The 6,317-nt window shown below is 48.8% G+C and overlaps 1 long non-coding RNA gene across 1 annotated transcript; it reads left to right on the top strand.

The window, feature by feature from the left end:
- The first annotated feature begins 3,268 nt into the window (after window positions 1-3,268).
- Window positions 3,269-5,905, top strand: LOC115351729. The gene is made up of 3 exons (XR_003926884.2): window positions 3,269-3,548; window positions 4,205-4,394; window positions 4,495-5,905. It is a non-coding gene; the product is annotated as an uncharacterized LOC115351729 (long non-coding RNA).
- The last annotated feature ends 412 nt before the right edge of the window (window positions 5,906-6,317 follow it).

Raw genomic sequence — 6,317 nt, 5'->3', positions numbered from 1 at the left:
AGAGAGTGAAGCCTTGTAAGATAGGATCAATAGTGCTTTCCACATGTCCTGACAGAAGACCGAAGACCTTTGCAACGTGAGCACTGCTGGGTTAAACGGAAACGGGGTTACGTGTAGGTGGGACAGCCATGTCACTCCGCCTGCACATCTCTTTCTTCCTCCTGCAAACTTTGCTGAGTAGGACTGGGAGGACTTTGCTCTCCAGATAGGACAGCTAACTGAATGCAGGCATCCAGCAGCAGTCCCGAAAACTCACGGGCTTTACTAGCCAGTGGGGAAGGTGAGTCTGTGCCTGCAGATTGGCTTTGTCCAAGGTATCCGACCCGCACAGCATCTCTCGTGGTACTCAGAGGAGACGGTGCGCTGCTGCTTCTGTTTAGGAGGAATTTGGCTTTGCCTAGGCAAGATTTAGCTCTTTTTGCAGCAGGACAGGTGACCAAATTGATGATGTTCCTCTTTCAGTGATTTCCTTCCCAGGCAACCCTCCTGCAATGCACCGTCTCAGCATTTATTGCTCTTGGAGGACTGATGCTGAGGATGGCAGCATGAACAACTAAAGTCAGGGAGGGAGATGATGTACCTTCCAGTCCATTGGTGAAAAATCTGCTTAAGACATTGTCCTGGTTTTGGCTGGGAGAATTAATTTTCTTTCTAGTAGCTGGTATAGTGTTATCTTTTGGATTCACTATGAGAAGAATGTGGCTAACACACTGATGTTTTCAGTTGTTGCTAAGTAGTGTTTATACCAAGTCAAGGATTTTTCAGCTTCTCATGCCCAGCCAGCAAGAAGGCTGGAGGGGCACAAGAAGTTGGGAGGGGACACAGCCGGGGCAGCTGACCCCAACTGGCCCAAGGGATATTCCATACCCTGTGACGTCATGCCCAGTATATAAACTGGGGGGAGTTGGCCTGCAGGGGGGATTGCTGCTCGGGAACTAACTGGGCATCGGTCAGCGAGTGGTGAGCAATTGCATTGTGCAGCACTTGGTTTGTATATTCCAATCCTTTTATTATTATTGTCATTTTATTACTATTATTCTAACTATTATTATTTTCTTCCTTTCTGTCCATTAAACTGTCTTTATCTCAGCCCACGAGTTTTAGTTTGTTTCCGATTCTCTCCCCCATCCCACTGGGTGCAGGGGAAGTGAGTGAGCGGGTGCCTGGTGCTTAGTTGCTGGCTGGGGTTAAACCACGACAGACATGTTGTACATGTGCCGAGGTATTGCAACCGCACAAACCCTTTGTAAGCAGCCAGAATTATTTAAGATGTTATCACCCTCCACTGTTTATTGCTGCTGGGGCCAGTCAGGTGTTCCCGTGCTAATCCACTGTGCCGTCACATCAGCCCAATAGACTCCAACCACTTTGGGCAGTGGTTTGACTCGACTGAGCGAGTTGGCATCGAAGGTCTCTAGGAGCACTCCCTTGACCTGTTAATCCTGGCTGGATGCGGAAATGGTAGTTTCCGCCTGAGAAGTGGTAACAAACCACTGAAGGCTTTCATGGATGAAACCACTCCAGCTAGATAGAGGATGCCTGTCTGCACCTCACCTGACAATGATGCTTTCTGACAGGGAGCTCTTCTTCTGAGTGCACAAAGGCTATACTGCATGCAAGCATCCCTAATTTAGGATGGTGCTAAAATATTTATTTGCTCTTTTCAGTTCCTAGGGTCTTGGATTTCTTTTTTTTTTTCCCCAGGAGAGGAGTTTAAAGGGTACTGCCTTCCTGTGTATCTGGCTAGAAGGACAGGAAAGAAGAAAGATCCTTCAGAAGAGGTTGTTTAGATGTTTTTCAGCACTGAACTGCAACTTTCTGGTTAAAGCGGGGCTGTGTTTCCCTGAACCACCTTACCTTTATGTCACTCATGAACTGATTTGAAGCAGAGGTTCTTCATCCTGCCCAGGTATGTGGTTGCTCCAAGAAACACAGTAGCTGGCTGCTCAGCTTCATATAAGAGCCCAGCACTAGAGATATCTTAGCTACTACAAGAAATTTCAATTTAGTTTGTGTAATGAGTGGCACAAAATGGGTGGGGAAAATAAAAAAAGAAAAGAATTCAGGACTTCTATTCTCTGTCTTCATTTTGAAGGCATCCGTCAAAACCAGATAGAAGTGCCTGGGAAAAACTGCTAAATGAAACTGGCTGGAAAAAATTAATGTAAAGCTTGAATCCTATCTGCTATTGGAAAAGGAGAGGGAAGACAAGCTTCAAACAGAAGCCAGTGATGCTGAAGCAGCGTATGAAGCCTGATTAATACTTGTTGAACCTGTTAGGCTTTAGGATTGATTGTAATGTCTGTGTTTCTCAGCAGCCAGTAAAAATCCTGTTAGAAAACAGCGCTAATGAGCAAGCTGGCCAGAAACCGAGAGCCTGGCAAGAAGAATATGTTGGCTCTGAACACTCAAGCTGCTGTCATCCAGCACCGCCAACTGTGCTTTGGGGATAGTTCAGCAAGAATGGTTCTGGCTGGGAAAATTTCCACTTTCTTGGCCAAAAGTTGTTTTGAAATTTGAGACTAAGGCAGGCAGAGGAACAGCCAGTGTGCTGCAGAGAGGCTAGCCCACAGCTGCCTCTGGAGGTGATAGCGGAGTGGTGTAGCCTTTCTCTGGCTGTGCGATGTGATGCTGCTCTGCGTAAAAGTACTGGGAGGCTTGGCTTCACACTGGAAGTCATGGAAACACAGAAGTGCTGTTGGAAGGGGCCCCTGGAGGTCTCTAGTCCAACCTCCTGCTCAAAGTGGGGGAATTGCCAGCATTAGCTCATCAGGGCTCTGTCGAGCTGAGTCTTGAAAGCCTCCATTGACAGAGATTCCTCCCCCCTTCGTTGGGTGACCCGTTGCAGCCCTGCGCAACCCTCCTCAGGAAAAAGCTTCTCCTAAAGTCCAGACTGCACTTTCCAACTGCAGTGTATGGCCTCTGCTGCAAAGTCTGCTCTGGCTGTACATTCTTGGCCTCTTGTGCACTACTTCTGGCTCTGCCAGGCCAGCAAGTGTCTCTGAAAAGCCGGATCCTATGACGCCAAAGGCCATTTTGCTGTAGAGTTGAGTGGCAGTACAATTGCCTGCGTTCTTTTGTAAAACAGGGGCATTTTCACCTAAACCCTAGTCTGTTTAGATCCATTGGTATCCCTGGAGCTACAGTTGATACATTACAGCAGAGGATGTTGTTTGGGGTGAAGCCCTGCTTGTAATTAAAAAGTACTGGGTGCTTAGGAGGGTAAATCTCCTTTCCAAGCATGAGGAAAGGCTTTTTGTGCTGCCACCTGCTAGTGCAAGAGGTTCTGAGACCTCAGGGACTGCTTTCATGTACTGACACCATTCAGCCTGCTGAAGAAGCTCCACTGGACTCCCCTCGACAAGTCATTCGCAAGGTATCAGTGTTTCCCTCCGTTGGAGAATTCCTAGCTGTCCTGAAGGCCCAAAGCAACAGTGATGGGCCCACATCAATAGACACAGGCAGATGAGAGGCCATGAGTGACCAGGAGACCTGGACCTGACTTGGTGCTTGCCATGACTGCAGAAAGCCGAATCATCAGCTGCCCCGTGAGTATCGTGTGTTTTTTCTTTGATGTTTTGCACATGTCATGGCTATAAGGTGGGGGGAAAGGGACACCCAAAAGAGTTTATTCACATTTCCTTCATGAGGTGTGGTGGATGCTCCCCACTATGACAGAAAGCTGTGCGACCTCAGCCTTTGCTTTTACAGTGGGAGGTGGCATCTCCTGGAACAAGCTAAGTGTCTCCAGGTCTCATAAAACATAGTGGGGTGGCCAGGAGAGAGTGTTTCAGGTTGATAGGGGGTTGTGCAGCAGCCAGAAGTGTCCTTATGTATCTGCAGAACTGTGGGGTTTTTTTTTCTCAAAGGGCAGGAGTATTCCACCTTCTCAGGGAATCTTTGGTTTAATCCTTCTCGCTCAGATGTGGCGACTACACAACTTAAGCTGTCGTTACTAACTGAGAGAGAAAACAAGAAGAAGCGTGGCTTTGCCAACACAGCAAAGCTGCTTTCAAACACAAATGGCTCTAATAGTTGGGAACTGGTGGTTTAGGGTAACTTCTGCTGCCAGAGCCCGGGCGGCCACTAAACCGCACACTCCCTGTTCCCAGCCCAGCTGGTTGCTGCCATCATGCGGCCAGCTCGTTTATTTGCAGCGACGTAAATCATGTCTTCCTCGGTTTTCGTTTCTCTGCTCCTGCAGGGCTTTCTCTTTTCTCCCTATAGCATCCTCTGGTGCTTTCTGCCTTGTCAGGATGGCTCCGGCGTCTTGCCAGAAAGAAAGGTCTCCCTGCCTGCAGGCCGGCAGCACTGTGTTGTGTTTGGATTTGTTGTGGCTGAAGAGCCTGACCTGGTGTTGATTTCAAAGAATAATTGGGAAAGCCCTGCTGCAGGTAAGAGATCCCGCGAGGGGGGTTTGAGGAATTCTAAGAATACAGCAGGCTTGAGGGCACAGGAGCACACAACACCCTCCCTTTGCACTTGTCTCTCCAGGTACGCTCCAGTGTGCACCTGAAGAAGAGAGCCCTGGCCAGACCCCTCAGCGGGGAAACAAAAACCTCTGCCAGCAAAACACTCTCACATTTTTGCAAACGCGAAAGTGGTCAGGCGGTTAATGTTTCATCGCACAAGGAAGCGGGAGTTGGGACAGCCACGGCATCAGGGATGGGACTAACCGGGAAGCACAATCTGGGGTACTTGAAAGATGCACAACACTCTGGCAAAGAGCGCTTGCCCCTGAGTAATTCCAGTGACCGTGTATAGAATTAAGCCATTTTCTTTAATTAGCATTCTTTGGTTACTTTTGCCAAAAGATACAGAATTTTAGCATTAAATATTTTTACAATACTGCTACAGTTTGCAAATGCCAAGTTTATGTACTCATAGCATAACACTGTCCTGTCAGAGCTGAAAGGACTCTTTTCTTTATTCATTTTTCCCCCCCTCCTTCCTATTTTCTTGGAAAGAGAAAACAGCATTCTCGTCTGCTTTTTTTTTTCCTGATGCCTGCCACATCCAACAAAGGTACCTGCAGGTTTCACAGGCTCAAGGCACATTCACCAAAGATCACGTGGGAGCTCTCGACAGCGTTGGGGACGCTTCCTCCTGGGCCGCGGTGAAACAGTCGCCTTAAATGTCAGGGTCAACACACCCAAATTCCTGGTGCGCTTTCAATTAGCCACGCTTCCCTTCTCCCATCCTGCAGCGTTGTTTTATGCTATCAAAACGCTACTCGAACCTCCGGCTCGGGGACTGCTGGACCTTGGGCTGTGAGGATATCGAGCAGAACCGGTCTTGAAGCGCGTCAATGCATCTCCCTCCTCAGCGCCATGTCCTGGGTCCCGGGCAGCGGGCACTACCGAGGGGGCAACGCCGCAGCCCTGTGGGGAGCAGCGATGCCGTGGGTCCTCTTCCTCCAGGCTGGGACCTGCCCTTCGGCCTCGGTTTTCACCTCTCGCAGCCCCAGGAGATGTTCCTTCGTGGCGGCTGTGGAGAGGCCGGGGGAAGACACGACTCTGTCGTGGGGGGGGCAGAGACCTCTGAGGGAGGAGGCCGCGTCTCCTCCGTGAGGGAGCTGGACAGGCCGCGGGACTCCGGCCATCGAGGGGGAGGAACGCGATGGCGGCGGGGCTCGGGGCTGCATTGCCAGCACCGTCTGCGGGGCTCCCTGCGGACAGAGCAGTATAGTCCCCACGCTGCATTTCCCAAGGGAGTCGTGCCAGAGCTCACAGGGATGGCCAGAACAGCCAGGCTGTCCCTTCACACCATCTTAAGGTGGAAAGTGAGGGCAGGTTCCCAATGTGTGTCATTAACTTGGAAGCTCTGTGTAGAAGAGGGAATCGTATGCCTTCCTGCACAGCGACCTGCAGGTAACTACTTGACGCCAACCTGATTCTAGTCCAGCTGCTGACGGTTCTTACAAAGAAAAAGAAAATGTATATTTGCCCTGAAGTCCTAATTATTATAAAATTGCACGTCTTTATTTTTTCAGAAAGTAAGGCCTTTTATTGCATTTTGTGTCACCATTCAAACTTAGGAATAAAATGCACCGAACCATGACGCGTTCTTAAATGCAGTATCTCAGCAGTTTACAATGTTTGATCTGAACACATGAACCACTTGAAAAACATTATTGCTAATGATGGAATAGCTCCATCTTCTGGAACAAAAGTTATTTCCTTGACAACCATCTTTATATTTCCAACATGGATCTATATGTAACAACTTCTATTTCAAAACCTAACTTGAATATTTTTACTGATGGAAGGTGAATCTTGGGTAGATAAACGGGAGGAATTTAGGATAATGTGATTTCT

Source organism: Aquila chrysaetos, chromosome 16, assembly GCF_900496995.4.
Source record: "Aquila chrysaetos chrysaetos chromosome 16, bAquChr1.4, whole genome shotgun sequence".
Lineage (NCBI taxonomy): Eukaryota > Metazoa > Chordata > Aves > Accipitriformes > Accipitridae > Aquila > Aquila chrysaetos.
The sequence above is the reverse complement of the archived record's forward strand: the minus strand, read 5'-3'. Positions and strand labels throughout refer to the sequence as shown.